At 43.3% G+C, this 23,141-nt stretch overlaps 1 pseudogene; it reads right to left on the bottom strand.

Annotated features, from left to right (window-relative positions):
• LOC125780437 (nuclear factor 7, brain-like) lies at window positions 1-22,287 on the bottom strand (annotated as a pseudogene).
• Window positions 22,288-23,141: the final 854 nt, after the last annotated feature.

Below are 23,141 nucleotides of genomic sequence, written 5' to 3'. Positions count from 1 at the left end.
TAGGAGAATCTGTCCACAGGACAACTATTAGTCGTGCACTGCACAGCGATTGTTAAAAGAAAACCATAAAAAGTCACATTTGCAGTTTGCCAGAAGCCACAGACACAACTAACATGTGGAACAAGGTGCTTTGGTCAGATGAGACCAAAACTGATCTTTTTGGCCAAAATGCAAAACGCTATGTGTAGCGGAGAACTAACACTGCACATCACTCTGAACACACCATCCCCACTGTGAAACATGGTGGTGGCAGCATCATGCTCTGGGGCTGCTTCTCTTCAGCAGGGACAGGGAAGTTGGTCAGAGTTGATGGGAAGATGGATGGAGCCAAATACAGGGCAATTTTGGAAGAAAATATGTTGGAGTCTGTAAAAGACTTGAGACTGACCTTCCAGCAGGACAATGTCTCTAAACATAAAGCCAGGGATACAATGGAAAGGTTTAAAACAATAAAATGTGTTAGAATGGTCTAGTGAAAGTCCAGAATTAAACCTAATCCCAAAACTTGTGGCAAGATCTGAAAACTGTTGTTCACAAACGCTCACAATCTAATCTGACTGAAGAGTTTGACTCAGGGGGGCTGAGTACTTTTGCACAACGCACAATTTTCTTTCCACTTCATAATTGAACCCCACTTTGTGTTGGTCTTTCACATCAAATTCCAATGAAATATATTTATGTTTGTGGTTGTAATGTGACAAAATATGGAAAAGTTCAAGGGGTATGAATACTTTTGCAAGCCACTGTATACGTTAACTGTGCTGTTCCACTGTTACTGACGTCTTCACTGGTAAGATCCTCAGAGGATAAACAGACCTATTACAGAAAAGAGGTAAAAGTCTCTCAGTGAAAGTGTGTGTTATAGTGTGCAGGTGTGTGTTGGTTAGAAGATCAGTGAAGGTCAGTTTCCCCCTGTCCCAGTCCAGCTGCACTCTGACCCTCTGCAGCTTCTCTTTAGGGGTGAGGTAGTGACCTGACTGTCCTGGGCAGCGTATCCAGTATTCATCACTGCTTTTACTGTAAAACAGACTCCACACTAAATTCCAGAAAGAGTGTCCCTTTCTTGTTACAGATTCTGGGATCAAACCCAGTACCCAGGTATCATGTTCTCCAACCTGGACGTCCCAGCAGTGTGTCCCTGAGTTAAAACCCTCAGAACCCAGAACATACCAGTACTCATCAAATCTCTCTGGATTATCAGGAACTGATGATCTCTGGTCTCTCTTTTCTACAGCAGTGAGATCATCAGACAGGTGGAGTTTTGGGTGGGCAGTGTTGGGGTCCAGAGTAACAGGAGCTGAGGAGAGAGAACAGAATGAAACATCATGTTTTTCTCCATTTCTGTAAATGATTTATCTCTACAGACTGATTTTTTTACTTAAAGTAAAACAGTAAAACAGCTTTAGAAGAAGATTCCAGAACTATAAACTCATCTCTCATCTGAGATAAAAGAGACTAGTTCCTCTTCACCAGACTGACTGTCATAAATAACCTTTATAAATGATAGTTAACCAAATCTGACTGAATTTCAAAATATTTCGTTTTGTTAACTAGCTAGCTAACGTGGTAAAAATGGTAAATCAGGAATTAATGAACGTTTTGAATGAACATACAGTGCCCTCCATAATTATTGGCACCCCTGGTTAAGATGTGTTCTTTAGCTTCTCATAAATTGAGTTTTGTTCAAAATAATATAGGACCACGATGGAAAAAAGAGTAAAATACAACCTTTAACTCAAGTGAATTTATTCAGTAGAAAAAAAATCCCACATTAAGAAATAATTATTTAACATCAAATCATGTGTGCCACAATTATTAGCACCCCTGATGTTAATACTTTGTACAACCCCCTTTTGCCAACAAAACAGCACCTAATCTTCTCCTGTAATGTTTCACAAGATGGGAGAATACAGAAAGAGGGATCTTTGACCTCTTTGCACATTCTCTCTAAATCATCCAACGACCTGGGTCCTCTCCTCTGCACTCTCCTCTTCAGCTCACCCCACAGGTTTTCAATGGGGTTGAGGTCTGGGGACTGAGATGGCCATGGGAGGAGCTTGATTCTGTGTGCGGTGAACCATTTCTGTGTAGATTTGGCCACATGTTTAGGGTCATTATCTTGCTGAAAGACCCAGTGACGACCCATCTTCAGCTTTCGGGCAGAAGCCACCAGATTTTGTTTTAAAATGTCCTGGTATTTTAGAGCATTCATGATGCCATGCACCCTAACAAGGTTCCCAGGGCCTTTAGAAGAGAAACAGGCCCACAGCATCACTGATCCCCCGCCGTATTTCACAGTGGGCATGAGGTGCTTTTCTGCATACTCAGCTCTTGTGTTACGCCAGACCCACTTAGAGCATTTGTTGCCAAAAAGCTCTATCTTTGTTTCATCTGACCAAAGCACACGGTCCCAGTTGAAGTCATAGTACCGCTTAGCAAACTCCAAACGTTTGCGTTTATGATTGTGAGTGAGAAATGGTTTATTCCGTGCATGCCTCCCAAACAGCTTGTTGGCATGTAGATAGCGCCTGATGGTTGTTTTGGAGACTTTGTGACCCCAAGAAGCTACCATTTGTTGCAATTCTGTAACAGTGAGCTTTGGAGAACTTTTTATTTCTCTTATCATCCTCCTCACTGTGCGTGGTGGCAAAATAAACTTGCTGTAAGGGCTTGTGGCCGACTGGGGCGTCCTCCGGGGCATCGGAGGGCGTGCTAGGCCAGCGCCGAGGGTTAATTGGCTAATTACCAACACCTGCTATGAACACCTTAAAAGCAGAGCCAACCAGCCACTCGGCGCTGGATCTTTGAAGCTCGTGGGAGCGAATCTATGCCGGTTTCTAGACCGAGCCTCTGCTCTTTTTCCCCTTCTCTTCCTGCTATCCCTTTGGAGAGAGTATGATCCAGCACCGCTGGCATACTCCTCCCGCAAAAGTATCTTCCTCTGTCCTTTTCCTCTCTCTCGAGTCTGCTGGAGATAGAGCTGTGTGCTCTCTCCTGTGTGTGTGTGTGTGTGTGTGTGTGTGTGTGTGTGTGTGTAGCAGCCGCGAGGCACGCGGTTTTGCTCACCTACTCTCTCTCCCGCTGTTCCTCCCCTCTGTGCATTTAATCCATAAGCACCTCAGTTCAGTTTGTTTTCTTTGGAAGCCATTTTGTTTAGTTAATCCTTCACCTCATCTCATAAGAGGTAGCCGTAGCTTCCACGGCGAGCCTTGTTTACAATTCTCCCCTTCTCTTTCACTCACGCTAGGCGTGAGGTTTTGTTTTCCACCCGTTTTTACTCTCCGCCCGTTTTCGTGGCTCCGCCCCTTTCGGCGGAGGCTCTTTAAAAGGCGATTAAAGCGGCCGCATCCCAATCCGCTCGCTGGTGCAGCGGTTAGAGCACTGGGCTGCGACCGCGAGAGCCTGAGTTTGATCCCCGCGTGGAGCGGGGTTTAATAATAATAATAATTGTATATATATATATAAAATATTATTATATAATATTAATATATATATTTACGATTATATATTAATTCTTCTTCTTCTTATTATTATTATTATTATTACTTTCCTTTTTCTTGGGTTTACCTGCTTTGAGATCCACTGCTCAGCACTTGGGTTCTAAAACCTTCTGCTCCCAACCCATTACAGAAAGATCCAGCCCCAACATGGACCCAGCTGAGCAGCAAGATCTCAAGCAGGTAAAGCTTACCCTAGGGAACCAGGGGGTTTCCATCGGGAGACATGAGCAGACCCTGCAGCAGATCTTGGCCCAGCTACAGGGTCTGACGGCCAGGCTGGCCCAGAACCCACCCCCAACCATTCAACCAGTTCCCCAGGGGCCGGACCCTCTTCCGGCAGAGCAGCCTGTGGCAGCTGCACCCCCCTCTGCACATTGGGTTGAGCCACCGTTACCGGCTTCCATGCGCTACGGGGGTGAGCCAGGGGGCTGTAGGGGTTTCCTTTTACAGTGCTCGCTGGCTTTCGAGCTACAACCCTCCCACTTTCGGTCGGAGCGGGCCAAGGTGGCATACATCGTCTCCCTCCTCACCGGAAAAGCATTAGCGTGGGCAACCCCAGTATGGGTACACCAGCCGGGCGTTTGCACCACAGCTACGCTGTTTGCAGAAGCTCTTTCGCGAACATTTGACCTTCCGGTTCGAGGAGAGGAGGCGGGGGCCCGCCTCCTGAACCTGCGTCAGGGTAGGAGGTCGGTGTCTGAGTATGCCATCGAGTTCCGAACGCTCGCGGCTGAAAGCGGGTGGAACGCTAGTGCGCTCGCTAGCGCATTCCATCACGGGCTCAATGAGGATCTCAAGGATGAGCTCGCCCATCGCGACTCGCCAACCACACTTGATGACCTCATTGAGCTCACCCAGAGGCTGGATAACCGCCTGAGAGAGCGGTGTAGGGCACGCACTGGGGATGGACCTCCCAGACCTACAGGTAATAGGGGGCGGCCCATGCAGTTGAGGCACACGCGCCTCTCGCAAGAGGAGCGAGACACCTGTATGCGGGAAGGCAAGTGCCTCTATTGCGGAACATCAGGGCACCTACGCACCGCCTGTCCAGAGTTGGCGTTGAAACGCCAGCATCCGTTATGGGGTGAAGGACCCCTAACGGACTGACCCGGGTTCCCTCGGACTACAGGGGTTTTCCTCAATGCCACACTGGCATGTGGGGGCTCTGAGGTCCGCCTGACCGCCTTCCTGGATTCAGGAGCGGCGGGTAACTTCCTGGACGCAGCCACAGCCAGGAAGCTAGCCTTGCCGCTGGTCCGTCTGAGGGAACCCCTGCCTATAGAGGCGATCGACGGGCGGTCCCTGGAGCCAGGGGTGGTGTCACATCAAACACGTCCCCTCACGCTGCGAGTTGGGTCGCACTCTGAACAGATCACGCTGTTCATCATCAGCACCCCCGACTTGCAGCTGGTTCTGGCATTCCCCTGGCTCCAGAGGCATAACCCCCATGTTGACTGGCTGTCCCGGTCAGTGTTGGCATGGGGGCCCGCCTGTCGGTCCTCCTGCCTCCGGCCTTTTCGAGCACCCAGAGGCACAAACCTCGATCCCGGGGCTGCTGACCTTTCCCGAGTGCCCACCGACTACCATGACCTCGGGGAGGTGTTCAGCAAAAGGAAGTCCCAGATACTGCCCCCCCCCGCCCCTGTGACATGGCTATCGACCTTCTCCCTGGAACTAGTCCCCCCAGGGGAAGGTTGTTCTCCCTGTCAGGCCCCGAGCGTCGGGCGATGGAGGAGTATATCCAGGAGGCTCTGGCCCTGGGTTTTATCCGACCCTCTTCCTCCCCGGCCGGCGCCAGCTTTTTCTTTGTGGGGAAGAAGGATGGGGGATTGAGGCCCTGTATAGACTACAGAGGCCTCAACAAGATAACGGTAAAGAACCGTTATCCCCTACCCCTCATGTCGTCCGCCTTCGAGGCACTGCAGCAGGCCACCATCTTTACTAAGTTGGACCTGCGCAGTGCCTATAATCTAGTCAGGATTAAGGCGGGCGACGAATGGAAGACGGCATTCATCACCCCCTCTGGGCACTATGAGTACCTGGTAATGCCCTTCGGGTTGATGAATGCCCCCGCTGTCTTCCAGGGGTATATTAATGAGGTGCTCCGGGAGGCGTTGGACAGGTACGTGTTCGTTTACCTGGACGACATACTCATGTACAGTCGTTCGGTGAACGAACACGTCACCCATGTCCGACGTGTACTCCAGCTACTGCTAGAGAACCACCTCTACGTCAAACTGGAGAAGTCCGAGTTCCATGTGCAGACAGTGTCCTTCTTGGGATTCGTGGTGTCCCATAACACCCTGCACATGGACCCCACCAAGGTCAAGGCAGTCGAGAGCTGGCCCCAACCCACCTCGGTACGCCTGGTCCAGCGCTTCCTGGGCTTTGCTAATTTTTACCGGCGGTTCGTCCGGAACTTTAGCACTGTGGCCACTCCACTGACCGCCCTGACCAGGAAGACCTCAGGGCGGTTCACCTGGACCACAGAAGCCCAGGAGGCGTTTGATGCTATAAAGAACCTGCTGACCAGGCCGCCTGTTCTCCGACTGCCTGACCCCGGACTCCCATTTGTTGTGGAGGTGGACGCCTCGGAAGTAGGCGTGGGTGCGGTCTTGTCCCAGTGGGCGGGGCTGGATGGCAGACTACACCCATGTGCCTACTATTCCCACCGTCTGACCCCTGCCGAGCAGAGGTATGACGTGGGAGATAAGGAGCTCCTGGCGGTGAAGCTTGCCCTAGAAGAGTGGAGGCACTGGCTTGAGGGGGCCGAACACCCCTTTCTGGTCTGGACTGACCACAAAAACCTGGCCTACATCCAACAGGCCAGGCGCCTAAATCCACGCCAGGCCAGATGGGGGTTGTTTTTCACCCGGTTTGATTTCGTCTTGTCATACTGCCCTGGGTCCAAGAACATCAAACCGGACGCCCTCTCTCGCCAGTGGGAACCCCTCCCTCTCCTAAGCGAGCCCTCCACCATTTTACCTCCGGCCAGGATCCTGGCGCCCCTTCGGTGGGGACTCTTGGACGCCGTCAGACGGGCCCAAGAGACAGATCCCGGTCCGGGGAACGGCCCACCAGGCCGGGAGTATGTACCCCACTCCCTCAGGAAAAGGGTGCTCACCTGGGGACACTCCTCACCTCAGGTCGCACATCCAGGGGTCACACGCACGCTCGAGTTCCTGCGGCGCCAGTTTTGGTGGCCCCACATGGAGAAAGACGTGCGTGCCCACGTGGCCGCCTGTGTAGTCTGCGCGCAGGGTAAGGACCCCAGAACCAGGCCCACAGGTCTGCTGCACCCTCTAGCGGTCCCCTCACGTCCCTGGTCACACCTGTCCTTGGACTTTATCACGGGGTTGCCCCCGTCTTGGGGCAACACCGTGATACTAGTCATCGTTGACAGGTTTTCCAAGGCTGGTAGCTTTGTGGCTCTGCCCAAGCTACCAACCGTGCAGGGGACTGCAGAGGTGCTGCTGGACCAGGTGGTCCGCATCCACGGACCACCCGCTGACATCGTGTCAGACCGTGGGGCACAGTTCACCAGCCGGTTCTGGGGGGCCTTTTGCCGCTTACTGGGGGCTGAGGTCAGCCTGTCCTCGGGGTTCCACCCCCAGTCCAACGGTCAGACAGAGAGGGTAAACCAGGATCTGGAAAGGACCCTCCGCTGTCTGGCTTCCTCTGCCCCGTCTACCTGGTCCGACCAACTGAAGTGGGCGGAGTATGCCCACAACACCCTCTGGCACTCATCGTTGGGAATGTCGCCTTTTGAGTGCCAGTTTGGGTATGCTCCGCCTGCTTTCCCCGGACAGGAGACCACTACGGGGGTGTCTTCGGCCGACCAGATGGTCAGACATTGCCACAGAGCCTGGAGGAAGGCGCGGGCTGCCCTCTTGTCTCCCAGGGCGACCCAGAAACGCCATGCAGACAGGAGGCGGCGGCCCGCCCCCTCATATAGGGTTGGTCAACGGGTCTGGCTCTCGGCCAAGGACCTCCCGTTGCGGGGTACCCCACCTAAACTGGTGGGGTACCCACCCAAAGTCCTTCGCCGGATCAATCCGGTATCATACCGGCTCGCCCTGCCACCCACCCTTAGAAGAGTCCACCCGACCTTCCACGTGTCCCGCCTTAGGCCCTACCTCTGTTCTTTGGGTCCGGCTGCTCCCCCGGGTCCCCGCACCATAGGTGGTGCCCCCGCCTACACCGTCCGTCAGCTCCTGGACTCCCAAAGGGTACGCGGGGGCCTCTAGTACCTGGTGGACTGGGAGGGGTACGGTCCGGAGGAGCGGTCCTGGGTGCCCGCTAGACACATCCTGGACCCGGAACTGGTTAGGGCTTTTCGGCGAGACCGTGCGGCGGGTTTAGGGCCGTCGGGTGCCGCCCCTCGGGGGGGGGTCCTGTAAGGGCTGGTGGCCGATTGGGGCGTCCTCCGGGGCATCGGAGGGCGTGCCAGGCCAGCGCCGAGGGTTAATTGGCTAATTACCAACACCTGCTATGAACACCTTAAAAGCAGAGCCAACCAGCCACTCGGCGCTGGATCTTTGAAGCTCGTGGGAGCGAATCTATGCCGGTTTCTAGACCGAGCCTCTGCTCTTTTTCCCCTTCTCTTCCTGCTATCCCTTTGGAGAGAGTATGATCCAGCACCGCTGGCATACTCCTCCCGCAAAAGTATCTTCCTCTGTCCTTTTCCTCTCTCTCGAGTCTGCTGGAGATAGAGCTGTGTGCTCTCTCCTGTGTGTGTGTGTGTGTGTGTGTGTAGCAGCCGCGAGGCACGCGGTTTTGCTCACCTACTCTCTCTCCCGCTGTTCCTCCCCTCTGTGCATTTAATCCATAAGCACCTCAGTTCAGTTTGTTTTCTTTGGAAGCCATTTTGTTTAGTTAATCCTTCACCTCATCTCATAAGAGGTAGCCGTAGCTTCCACAGCGAGCCTTGTTTACAATTCTCCCCTTCTCTTTCACTCACGCTAGGCGTGAGGTTTTGTTTTCCACCCGTTTTTACTCTCCGTCCGTTTTCGTGGCTCCGCCCCTTTCGGCGGAGGCTCTTTAAAAGGCGATTAAAGCGGCCGCATCCCAATCCGCTCGCTGGTGCAGCGGTTAGAGCACTGGGCTGCGACCGCGACAGCCTGGGTTCGATCCCCGCGTGGAGCGGGGTTTAATAATAATAATAATTGTATATATATATATATATATATATATATATATATATATATATATATATATATATAAAATATTATTATATAATATTAATATATATATTTACGATTATATATTAATTCTTCTTCTTATTATTATTATTATTATTATTACTTTCCTTTTTCTTGGGTTTACCTGCTTTGAGATCCACTGCTCAGCACTTGGGTTCTAAAACCTTCTGGGCTGGAGAGCTACTGCTCCCAACCCATTACACTTGCGTCCTCGTCCAGGCTTGTTTACCACTGTTCCAGTTGTTTTAAACTTCTTAATAATTCCTCTGACAGTAGATATGGACAGGTGTAGGCGAGTAGCGATTTTCTTGTAGCCATTGCCTGACTTGTGAAGGTCAACACACATCTGCCTCACTTGAATGGTATGTTCCTTTGTCTTTCCCATGTTGAAGATAAATGGCCTCTGTGTCACGTCATATTTATACCCCAGGGAAACAGGAAGTTGTGAATTACTAATTAAATGTTCCTACATACTCTGATCAACTTCGTAAACTACTGTAGAAGTGACAGAAATACTTATATTAAATTTATTTCCTAAGAATTGTTAGGGGTGCCAATAATTGTGGAACAGGTGATTTTATGAAGAATAATTATTTCTTAGTCAGGGATTTTATTTCCCCCTTAAAATTTACTTGAGTTAAAGGTTGGACTTTACTTTTTTTTCCCATCGTGGTCCTATATTATTTTGAACAAAACTCAATTTATGAGAAGCTAAAGAACACATCTTAACCAGGGGTGCCAATAATTATGGAGGGCACTGTAATGAACACTTCCTTTATGTTCTATGTTAAAATATCCACCGTGAGAAACGAGGTGCAAGATCTTATGCAGCTGTAAATGTATTAATTTTCCATTATAAAGGCATTGCCAAAGAAACATTGAAAATGGAGGTGTAATTTGGAGCCTGATCAGCTGTTGTTTAAAATAATATTTGACGTATTTGTTTGATTTTTCAATCAGCATTAGACGCAGATATAGTTTTTTTTTTCTTTGATTATGCAAATTACAACTAGTTGACTACTTTTTTGAACAACTAACTAATAGACTAGTAAAAAAATAGTTGTGCAACCCCTAGTACGTACTGCTTGTACTGCTTAAGGTCGCAGCCCCAGTCTCTCTGAGTTTACCAAATCACCGGTGAACAGAACAGAAAGACAAGAAAGTAACACTCTGAGTCTACCCAGCCACCAGTAGACATCAACTCAATGTAGAGCTGGGCGATTAATCAATTTTATCGATTAATTCGAATTTACAGAATTTACAGTCCTCCCTCCCTCCCGCGCTCGCTTCCTTATAAAGGAAGCAGCATGACAAATTTATATCTACACTATCTCTAAACAGAAGCGTGTAGCGGAGTGGGAGAAGTGCTGCTCCCAACGGAATGAACGCAGCAGCAGCAGCAGCACTAGTTCACCATTCAACATTAAACAAGCAACTGTTTCAACTGTTTACCAGGTTCTGTATGCACTACAAGTTAAGATTTTTTGCATATTCATGAGAAAAGATCATCTTATTTTATAGAACACTGGCACTTATTTAAAAGTTTTGTTTTGCAATTCAAGCCCAATGGGGAAAAGTCTTTACTTAATAGCATATTAAATTGTACTTGTTTTCTATTTTCTACTTTGTAAGTTTTATCGAAAAGGGCACCATTTTATTTCTTTCTATTTGTTTTTGAGGGTGTGTTTATTGTTGCTATTTTTTTAAGTTTGAGGGTGCGTTGTGTCAGTACCTAAACTATGAGAAAGCTTTCTAAAAGTTACTGGATGTTCTCACAGTTTACAATTGTTTTTTTTTGCTTGTTTCTGGTTGCACTTTAACCAAAAAGGGAACATTTTAAGTGAAAACTAATTAAATAAGAACTAGTTTTTAACCATTTCTTTATTATCTTTAGTTAGATTTTTAGTAGGGGAAAAAATTGATTTAAATCGAAAATCTGTTTTTTTTTTTTTTAAATCGAAGATTTTTTTTTGGGCCATATCGCCCAGCTCTAACTCAGTGATAAAACACTGCAATTGAAAAAACAGGAGGACCAGTGACTTTTTAGGCTTTCTCGGTCACATGACATCACGTTCAGTAACTCCTCCATTTCCACTTGCTGTTGTGTTTACGTGGATCTCTGTGGAAACTCATGACCAAGTGTAATCACGGTGCATAGCAGTGGACAAATAGCTATTTAATTAAACACGAGGTGACGAAACTGTGCATCCGGACGGGAATAAAATTACCGGAGGACCACGGAGTTCAGCGAAAAACAGTACATACGTGGTCGTTCCAGATGGAAATAAAATCACAGAGGACCCCCATAAAAGGGAAAATTATCCCAGGACCCCCTGAGAAACTAATTCTGTCTGGATAGAGCTTAACAGAGGACAAAAGACACCTCTCTATCGTTCTGACCAAGAGAACATAGAAAAGCACCTTTTAGGCCTAAACTAAGGGTGTACTCACACTAGGCCCGGTTTGGTTGAATCGTGCCGGAGCACGGTTCGGCCCCCTCCCCACTCCCCCGCAGGCCTGCACTCACACTGCGCTAAACGATCCGTGCCTGAGCACGCTTTCGTCATCAACAGGCGACTTTTGTTGTGAAGAACAGTATGCGCGCGCAAAACAATGGAGTTCACGATTGTACTGTTGTTTTTGTTTCTCTGGAGTCGTTTTGGGCGTGCAAATATGCAACTGAACCAGAGATTCATTGATTGTGCAACACAGCGATTTACTGCTAATCGTGCTGCATGTGTAAGAAGGTTTTTACACAAGCAGCAGACGTCCAGGGAGAAATTTGCAGCTTTACTCGCGGACTACAATTCACGTTCATCAGTAAGGTAAAAGACGTACTTGCTATATACATAAATAGTGACCAAAGGAGCGAAACATAAAACTCAAGTAATAATAAAATGTGTTTGTTGTTTAGGACTTGTAGATAGTAGTCCTAATTTATTATGGGTAACACTAACCATTATGGTGCTCTTTAGAACCCTTTTCAAAAATATTATATGCAGAATTGTGTATAACACGTCCTCCGTTTACAGTAGCGTCGCATCACTGACGTCATCTTGATCCGTGCCACTGCATCTGTACCGTGCCGTTCAGAGCGATCACACTAGCCAAACGAACCATGCTTTGGGAGGTAACCGTGCCCGGGCACGGTTCGGATTGCCTAGTGTGAGTACACCCTAAGTCACCTTCAAGGCCCATTGCAACAAGACAGGCAAACCAAGCAATTGCTTGGGGCCCCGAGTTGGCATGAGGCCCCCAGACATCTAATGGTTATGAATTAAATGCAACGACAAACTGTGTGAGAGACGCTCAATACAGGAAAGTACAACACTGACTAACTGACATTAGTTTCACTTTCAAATCATGTTAACAAAACACCAAAACCTCTATCTATCCTTTATATATAACAATATTTGATTAACTTTACCTGTCCTATTACATCTTAAGTTTTATTTAAATGAGTTTTATATAGTTATATTTGTAGCCATGCTCTGTCTGAACTCGAGCTGTGAAAGAGACGAGGTGCAGCGCATTTTGCCTCAATCTTGGTCAAATAATCATATAACATTTCAGTAAAGATGTTGTTTATAGTGTGTTTTATACCATTGTTTTACTTTTTTAATTACATTTGATCCAAATTTATTTATTATAACATTTTTGACCAAGACAGAGACACAATGCTGCACGCTCCACCATGCTCCACCATGCTCACTAGTGTCCAGTAGCAAGTAGCATTTTAGAGCATTGGACCGAACAAGTAAATTAATATGAATAAATGTTTATATTTTACTTACTTAAAATAAAAAAATATAAAAGTGAATTTCAGCAAAGTGAAATAAAATAATGTTCCGTCAAAATGCTTTTCTCTTTTCATTTTTTATTTTCAAAACTGCACTTGCATGGTGTGAAAGAGAGAATCAATGAGAATGAGCATCAGATGCATCTGTCAAATCCCCAATAGCAGAATGCATATATCTGCTATGCGAGAACATCCTCTCCAAATCCTCTCAAAATCCGAAGAGGACAAAAATATATGGATACAGCGGGTTGCAAAAGTATTCATACCCGCTGAACTATTTCACATTTTGTCTCCTTACAATCACAAACTTAAATGGATTTATTTACATTTTAAGAGAAAGACCAACACAAAGTAGCACATAATTGTGAAGTATAATAAAAAAATATACACGGTTTTCAAAATGCTAATCAAGTAAAAATATATAAAATATGATGTGCAAAAGTATACAGCCCCCCTACATTAATACTTAGTAGAGCTACTACTCGCTGCAATTACAGCTGCAAGTCTTTTGGGGTATGTATCAGATTTGTGCATCTGGAGAGATTTTAGCTCGTTCTTTTTGAAAAATAGCTCAAGATCAGACAGGTTTGATGGAGAGTTTCTGTGAACAACAGTTGCCACAGAAGCGCAATAGTATTTAGATCAGGATTTTGACTGGTCCATTCTAACACATGAACTCTTTGACCTAAACCATTTAAATGTAGCTCTGGCTGTATGTTTAGGGTCATTATTCTGTTATATTGTGAAGCTTCTCCCCACTCTCAAGTCTTTTGTAGCCTCCAACAGGTTTTGAATGATTTCTTCTTTTTTTACCTCCCTGTCCCTGCTGAAGAATATCATCCAAAACGATGATGCTGCCACCACCATGTTTCACAGTAGTGATGGTGTTTTCAGGGGGATGTGTGGTGTTAATTTTCTGCTGCAAATAGCACTTTGCATTTAGGCCAAAAGTGCAACTTTGGTCCCACCTGGACAGAGCACCTTCTTCCACCTTCTTCTGTGTTTCCTTACTTGGTGTACAAACACAACTTTAGGCTTGCTTTAAATTTGGTTTATAGCAAAGGAACATGATCTCTGGTATGTTTCTTGGTTTTCATGATGCTGTTTTATCACTAATGTTCTCCAACAAACCTCTGAGGCCTTCACAGAAGAGCTAGTTATTAACAATAAATTACACACAGGTGGAGTCTATTTTTTATTTAATAAGGTGACTTCTGAAGACAATTGGTCACACTGGATTTTACTCAGGAGTATCAGAATACAATTTCCTGAATACAAATGCAGCTTACACTTTGTTTTGTCTTTTCATTTCATAATTACGTACTACTCTGTGCTAATCTATCACATAAAATCCCAATAAAATACTTTATATATTATATATATTAATATTAGGTTTGTGGGTAAAATGTGAAAATGTGGAAAGGTTAAGTGGGTATGAATACTTTTTCAAGGAACTGAATGTTCTAGATCTTTCTATTAGATTGTTGCTGCAGATCAATTTAGAAAACACGGAGACTCAGAACATCTGCAGGAATCAGTCCAGAATCAGACTGTATCTGAGAGATCAACCCTAAGAGAAACACAACTTACTGTACTGGATAATCTCCTGCATCTTCTCCCACACTCTGAACTTCAGGTTGGAAAGGTGTTTGGCTACATTGATCAGAGCTCCTGATGTCTTCTCTGGATGCTTTGGTGAGCGCTGAACTCTGAAAATATAAAACTGTGTGAAATATTTCACTGTATAAAGTTTACAGCCTGTAATTTATTTACATAAACGTTAATATTTTATTGCATTTATTGCCTTGAGTCAATAATTCTGTTGTTTCTGTTCAATCAATATTTCTGCTACTGTTCTCATTACTACAACATTATCACACAATCCTTATTCACCTTCATTTCATTATCAGACATTCATATTCAATCAATCAAATATACTGTAGATATAAATGAATTATTATTTTAACAGGAGATAAAATGGGTGATCTGACACTGACTTACTGTTTCTCTGTAGACTTGAAGTTCTGAGAGGAGAAATAAAGAGAAGATTTTTATAAATAAAGAGTCTTTTCAGGAGGATTTCAGATGAAACAGAGGAAGAAATGAACATCTAAATCCCCGCCCACACTGACCACTCTTTTCTCTCTCTCTGAGAGAGAGAGAAAAGAGAGAGAGAGAGAGAAAGATGGTAAAGAGACTCTTACCTTTAAGAATTGAATGTCTTCAGCTTCCATCTCCTTCTCTATGTTTCTGATTGTGTCTGAATGAGATGATATTTCTTCATTCATCTCCTCAATCTTCCTCCTCATCATCTGACTCTTCTGCTCCTCTTCCTCCTTCAGTGCAGCTATCCTCACTGCTTCTTCATCTCTTAGAAACTGGTGAAGCTTCTCAAACTCCTGCTTTATCTGTGTCTCTGTGTGCTGGGTCTGCGTCTGGAATGAGAGACGATTAGGAAACACAAACTCTAACAGATGTTCTACAAGCATTTACCACCTACAGGATAAGTGAACACTCATCACTAACATGATCTTAACAACATGACTGACAGTTCAAGATGATGATCACCTTAATGTGTGCTGCTGTTTGATCATAGTCTCTTTTAGCTTCCTCTAAGACTTTCAGGTTCTTCTGTAGAGGCTCCAAAGCAGTCTGGAGTTTAGTCTGGAATTGAACCACAGTGTAGTTTAGTGAATTCCTTCAACATTTGAACAGAAATATAAATGTGATCACAGAGAGAACGACTGAAGATCAGAGGATTTTACTGTTAACTTTATTATTATAGATTAATGATTCATATGACTCATACTTTCTGCTCTCTGGCCTGAAACCACACCCATTAACAGATTCCACCTCCAACTCACATAACAGGTTGATTTGGTTCTGAACTGAGAAATACTTTATACAGTTCAGAAATAGAAATTCTAGAACTAATATCCTACCTTACAGTCAGTCACAGCTTCATCTATTGGACAGCAGTCGTGTGTTTTATGTTCTTTAGATAGATGACACACCACACACACAGGCTGCTGATCGTCCAAACAGAAGAGCTTGAGTTTCTCATTGTGCAGACTGCAGACCCCCACAGACCCTGCTGAAGATGCCATCTTCAGCTGCTGGTCTCTTCTTCTAAAGGTTTCTTCTGTCTGATCGTCTCTTTCAGTTTAAAGATTTCTGTACTGAACACAGCAGGGAGTTCTCAGTCAGATCCTGTAGTTTTTATTCCAGCATCTTCAGATGTCTTCAGAGAGATGGTTGAACAGGTCAGAGTTGGTAGATAAGAGTATTTATCAGGGTCTATTAGAAGAGGTGAGGTGATGAGAGCGAGGATCAGCAGAGTGACAGTATGAGTTTCAGTTCCTCCAGCAGGTAGATGTGTAGAGAGGAGGAGCTTTCGAAAAGGAGGATCTGAACAGGTGAATACCTGGCATTTTTATTCACTAACCGAAACTCAGAATTAGACTTGGCAACCTTCAACACCCACATGTTTTGGATTTTTCTATGAGAACAGTGTTTACAAACTACTGGTGTTATTAAAACAACACATATTCCATTGAAATGTTTAGTACGTTTTATTATCTTGTATTAATTATTAGTGTTTATATTTGGGTAATTAAAGGGTAAATATGTTTGCAATTCTCTGGTTTAGATCAGATACTATATATATTAAAAAAATAATAAAAATCACAATCGCTTTCATATCTTCACCTGAATGTTTAGCAACTCAAAACAAGGTGCATTTAATTTAAACCACACCCCCATTTTTAAGAGAGCAAAAATACTGTAACATGTGACTGTCAGGTGCTGTATTTCTTATTGTTCAGGTGTGATCTGTAAGATTACCTGTTTAAACAGTGAACAGCTCTGAGTTTTAGTGTTCTGTGGTTTTACCTGACAGAAGACATTTAGAGAAGAAATGTAGAGCTTCAAAAGGAGAAAAAAAGAGTCTTTTAACAAGAATTAGGCCTGACCAACGCAGCTCATTTAAATGTGTATGTTTTGTCTTTTTTTATAATTACAGATATACAGATAGAGATAATACAGATACAGATGTCATACTCATGTCATCAGGCTGCAGCAGCATCAGCCCCCCTACTTCCTGCAGTTATGGCCCACAACTGGATTTGTGCCAAAAGGTTACACTGTAAGAGTTCTACTGGTAGTACTTCTCCACAGGGACAGTTTTTGTGTGTGTGTGTGTGTGTGTGTGTGTGTGCGTGTGTGTGTGTACGTGTGTGTGTGTGTGTGAGTCTACCGCATATCAATAACGGCTCCCTGATGCCCACAAATCCTATAAAATCTCCCAGAATCTAGAACGAGTTTCCCAAGAATGAACACAAACGTGCACACAGGAGACACAGACTTCCCCCCAATCACATGTGAAAGAAAGTGAGGGGGAGAGAAATGTGCTCCACTCCTGTGATTATGCAAAACAGAGAGGGTTCTGATTGGCCTGTGAGTTAGCCAATCAGTTTTTAGTGTGGGCAGGCAGTGTTTTTTTGTTTTTTCCTCCTGGACATGCCTCCCATCAAAACTCCCATCAAAAGTCTTGCCCGCTGTACAGATTGTAGCGTTGCCCACAGGGGACTAAATGATTGCAAAAGGCATGTTGATGTGATTTAGTGTGAGATGCCTTTTTATTTTTACTTAAAAAAAATAACTTAATATTTTTTCTGTCCATTACATGAACATTCTGTCTGCCAATGTACTTAACATCCTTAACATCCCAAAACACACTGCTAACTCAAAAACATTGTGCCAGCGCATCAAACCAACATCAGTCAATAAAGGGGAAAGTTTTAGAAAATATAACGTTTATTATCTGTTCTGGTAACTTTGATCACCTATTTCTGGTATAGATTTTATGAACAGGTGAGAATCAGCTGCCAATGCTTTTTATCCCATTAACTACGTTCTACATACTTTCAGAACCACACATCCAGTCCGTGTTTAAAAGCTTCTGATTGGTGTTTCTGAGTGACGTGAATGCAGAATGAAGAAAGATCAGAGTGACAGTGTGAGATTCTCTTCCTCCAACAGGTAGAGGGAGCGTAGAGGAGGTGGAGCTTTGAAAAAGGAGGAGTCAGTCAGGGGCTCTATTCTAACTGTGGGATTTCTACACTAGATGGCATCAGTTCATCATTAATCTGAAACAAGGAGCTCTCAGATGGGTGAAGATGATTCAGATCAGAGTTGTAACCAGAGGGGAATATTTTTTATAATCTAATGGTTTAGTAATAAGGGGTCAGACAGACGCTCTCTTGTAGCACTTTTACTTAAAATATTTAAAATATATACTGATACTGTTCTTTAAAACTGCCTGAAATGCAACAGAGTGGAAATATTTAGAATTTGATGTCACAATATGATGTGTAAATATTAAATGAGTGACTTTTGGTGGAAGGGAAATGTTCAAATGTGTTTTTTCCTATCCTGTTTACCATCCTGTTATTTTAATATCAGAATAAAACATGTTTTATGGTGGGCTCATGAAGAATGATATGTAATATCTGCCTGCTATTTGCTGGATTACATCACAGAGAGCATCACACACCACTGTAACACTGAGAGTGTATAATAACAACTTTTTTTGTTTTACTGGATTGTGTTGATGTTTACTTTGGGTTTTCTTAGTGTCCCGTCAACACAGTGTGTGGTATACTGCAAACTTGATTGTAGTTAAAACCAATGTATTGAACCCTCATTATTAAGCTTCCATTCTAGATCACCTTTAAGCCCAATGAAAAAAAACTATGAAACATAAAAGTTTCAGTCTTGTTTTCACAGTACAGAAGTTAGAATGTTAAATATGCTGTAAATATACAATTTAATGCCATAGCTGTGCATACGTTGTTTCATTTGAAAATTTTGAAAACAGTTATTTTTAGTACTGTGGTAAAATTGTTTGATAAGTGCAGTGGTATGAAAAAGTTTGGGCACCCCTGATAATTTTTATGATTTTCCTTTATAAATCATTGATCGCTCAGATCATCAATTTTAGTTAAATATATCATATAGCAGACAAACAATGTGATATGTGAGAAGTGAAATAAAGTTTATAGGATTTACACAAAATGTGCAATAATTATATTTATAAGAAAATTAGGCAGACGCAGAAATTTGGGCACCCCAACAGAAAAGAAAATTGCAGAAATAACAGCCTCTAAACGCTTCCTATAGCTTCCACTGTGAGTCTGGCTTCTGGTTGAAGGTATTTTGGACCATTCGTCTTTACAAAACATCTCCAGTTCAGTCAGGTTTGGTGATTTTAAAATAATATTCAGGTCTGGGGACTGAGATGATCATTCCAGAATGTTGTACTTGTTCCTCTGCATGAATGCTTTAGCAGATTTTGAGCAGTGTTTAGAATTGTTGTCTTGTTGAAGTATCCATCCCCGGCACAACTTCAACTTTCTCACTGATTCTTGAACATTGTTTTTAAGAATCTGCTGATATTGACTGGAATTCATGAAACCCTCAACTTTAACAAGATTCCCAGTACCTGCACTGATCACACAGCCCCACAGCATGATGAACCACCACCAAATTTTACTGTGGGTAGCTTAAAGTGTTTGTCTAGGAATGTTGTGTTCTTTTTCTGCCATGCATGTCGTCCTCCAAATAACTCAATTTTAGTTTCATCAGTCCACAGAACCTTATTCCAAAATGAAGCTGGCTTGTCTAAATGTGCTTTAGCACAGCTCAAGCGACTCTGTTTGTGGCGTGTGCTCAGAAAAGGCTTCTTCTGCATTACTCTCCCATACAGCCTCTCCTTGTGCAAAGTGCTCTGAATAGTTGAATGATGCACAGTGATTCCATCTGCAGCAAGATGATGTTGTAGGTGTTTGGAGCTCTGGAGGTCTGTGGGTTGACTATGACTGTTCTGACCATCCTTCTCCTCTGCTTATCTGAGATTTTTCTTGTTCTGCCACTTCAGGCCTTAACTAGAACTGTGCCTGTGGTCTTCCATTTCCTCACTATGATCCTCACAGTGGAAACTGACAGTTGAAATCTCTGAGATATCTTTTTATATCCTTTCTCTAAATCATGATGTTGAATAGTCTTAGTTTTCAGGTCATTTAAGATTTGTTTTGATGCTCTCATGTTGCTGCACTTCGGAGAAGATACAAAGAGGAGAAAAACTTGAAATTGGCCACTTTAACCCTTTCTCATAATTGGATTCACCTGTGGATTTAGGTTAAGGATCAATGAGCTTACCAAACTAATTTTGTGTTACAATAATTAGTGCTACAGTTCTTTAAATCAATAAAACGCTTCTCAAATATCACTGTTCTTCTAATATTTGAGATATGTAACTGAAAGTGCTGATCTGAACAACCAATGATTTATAAAGAAAACATCAGGGGTGCCCAAAATTTTCCATACCACTGTTTATTCCATTAGCTGCCTCTTACAAGACAAATGACAAACATTTAAGCATATTTACATCACACAAGTCATCATATTAACTGCATTTGATTGGTCAGTCGTTGCAAGCGTTGTAAGGACCAAAGCTAAAAAGATCCATCCAGGCTGATATCAGCAAAAAGCCCAAAAGCCAGATGTTATCATGGTATGAGGATCTGTCAGTACACCACTGTGATGCAGTAATGAGCATTAATGCTGAATAAAATACACTAAGACCATAAAGCAGTATATACTACCTGCAAGACAACTTCCAAGATCTTTACAGGGATGTGCATTTTCAACAAAGCAATGCAAACCCACATGCTGCACAGCTGTGCATGAAAAAAAAATGGAATAAAATAACACCTGAAACACTTCAGCACTTTTTTTAAACTTTGTGAGAAGAAATGGCATCATTACAAAGTGTTTAAATGCTTTAATTTCACAACTTTTTGAATGTGTTTCAAAAAATGCATGAAATGAATGTATATTAATCAATTCAAACCAAATAAATACAAACTCGCCAACCTGCCTGAACAGCTGAAGAATATAAATAACAGACCTTAAAAAGAGATACACCAACAACGTTAACACAACTTCCTTTAAAAAATATACAACACTATAAATACCTAAAATACTCAATGTTTAAGTATTTAAAGAGATATTTCTCAAAAGCTCTATTGCACAAGTAAAACACAAGTTTAATATAAATTTACTGTATGTTATTCCTGAAACCATTGGAGGCATTACAGTATTTAAATCTGCCACAATTCGCTTCTTTCTCCAGTCATAAAATACATTCAAATAATCCTTCAAGCTACAGTATTAATACATTTAAAAGGGCTGTAGTTACTGCTCTATTTTACTGGGATAAAAACACTCATACAATAGAAACAGAAGCAGGAGGTGTTGTGATTGCTCTCCAGGCAGGGCGGAGCTAGACCAGCGTTTGGCTCCATACAGCTGTGTGTGCTTCTCTGACTGTGCTGTTCTGCACGGCGCTCCACAGCGCCTCCTAGCGGTATGGCGGTATGAGAGAAACGCACCCAGCACTAATTAAGAGAATTAGTACATGCCTTTTTTGTGTTTCCAGTCATGGAAACAAACATATCAAAGACACCCTAAATCAAGCTGCACAATCCGCAACTGACCGGTGCACTATAGATCACTAAAATAGGGCACCTAGTGTTTTTTAATAATTCTCTGCTGTCCTTCTTTTGGCTTTAAGAATGGCACTGAGGTTCTCTCTCTCTTTCCGCTTATTTTTCACTCACACTACTGACACATACACACACCTAAGGCACACTAGTCTACAACACAAACAGTTGTTTTTTTTCCTTCATAGTGCACCCTGCTACCGTTTTATATAATTTAAAAACAGTAAAATGCAATATATTAAAATTAGTTTCTGGTGTAATCAAGTTCAGGAAAGCATATCTATAAATGAACACAGGTAAACTCAGAAATATCACTGAGATAGTGTATGGTTTACTTTAGTGATCTATAGGCAAGCAGTCATATCATGCACTGTTCGGCTTGATTTAGGGCGTGTCAGTGTGTCCTTGCTATCATAACGACAGGAAAAGTATGCGGTGTGCAGCTCGAAACATGCAAAAGGGCATGTACTAATTCTTTTCATTAATTATGGGTGTTTTGGGCGTAATGTGAAATACACCAATACACCACTTAACATTTCCTTTAAGAGTCTGGTGTGCTCTAACATTGGCTTATTGGTATTTTAATGGTGCAGCACTTCTGTGCCTCTGACCTGCAGTTTACACTGTGAAGGTGTGAGTCTGTGCACTGTGGCGCATCCATGTGTGTAACGAGCAGTGATAGCATAGTTACTTTGAAAAAGTAATTTGATTACTGATTACTGCTTTAAAGTTATTTTATGGATTACTTGATTTTAAAAGTAACTAAGTTACTTTTAAGTTACTGTATTAGTTACTTAAAGCAGCTACCAATAACACACCTCATACACACACCTGCCGCCTCAACATTACAGCTTTGCCAAAACTCACTTTACTGGAAGCTTTGCTCCACCTTTGAGACCTGTTCTGTAAGTGTGCCACTGCGACTCCAAACGTTTCTTCAAATTTGACGTTGTGTTTTTGAAGCTAGGTAGCACAGAGTGTCGGAAAGTGTATTATTTTTCCTTGTTCTGAAATATTTTTTTTTAAAGCTTTCTTCTACAAACTGGACATTCTTGAGAGCCCTTAGTCTTCCAGAACTGCTGCAGACAGGTTCTACACAAACTGTGGGAACACGACAGAACCACCGGATCCCTGAAGATCTCACAGCACACAGGACATGAAAGCTCTTCTTCTGAAAGAGGGTATTTAGCAGCCATTTCCTCCAACTGCTGCTGTGCTGTTCCACTGTACAGAGTGTTCTGTAACACTCCTTCAGTACAAACTTCTCTTTCTCTTTCAGGACGTCTGGAATGATCAGATCAGCACAGGAGAGAATCAGCTGCTGTAGCTCTTTATCCCACTGAGTTCTAGATCCTTTCAGAACCACACATCCAGAACCAGAACCATCCAGTCCGTGTTTAAAAGCTTCTGATTGGTGTTTCTGAGTGAAGTGAATGCAGAATGAAGAAAGATCAGAGTGACAGTATGAGATTCTCTTCCTCCAACAGGTAGAGGGAGTGTAGAGGAGGCGGGGCTTTGAAAAAGGAGGAGTCAGTCAGGTGTTCTATTCTAACTGTGGGATTTCTACACTAGATGGCATCAGTTCATCACCAACCTGAAACAAGGAGCTCTCAGATGAGTAAAGATGATCAGTTTCTGTAAATCAGATTAAAGTTGTATCCAGTGAGGAACATTTTATTTTATAATCACAGATTCTTATTCCTCTCTTTATGGTTTAGAAATGAGGGGTCAGTCAGATGCTCTATTCTAACACTTTAATTTAAAATATTTAAATTATATACTGATACTGTTCTTTAAAGAGCTTAAAATCACAGAGTGCAACTATTTAATATTTCATATCATTGTTTGATGTGTAAATAGTAGGTGAGTGATTTCTGTTGGAGGGGAAAATGTTCAAATGTTGTTTTACTATCCTGTTTATCATCCTGGAAACCTTGGCTGGTTTACATCACAGAGTTGACCCACAGTAACACAGCATACCAGAGCATATCCTGACCTATTTTTTAACACTGTAAAAAGAATGTTTTATGAAAACTCCTGAGATTTACTGAATTGTGCTTCTGTTCATTTTGGGTTT

This window comes from Astyanax mexicanus, chromosome 13 (assembly GCF_023375975.1).
Source record: "Astyanax mexicanus isolate ESR-SI-001 chromosome 13, AstMex3_surface, whole genome shotgun sequence".
NCBI classification, from domain to species: Eukaryota; Metazoa; Chordata; class Actinopteri; order Characiformes; family Acestrorhamphidae; genus Astyanax; species Astyanax mexicanus.
Note: the sequence above shows the minus strand (reverse complement) of the source record. Positions and strands in the feature narration are given on the sequence as shown.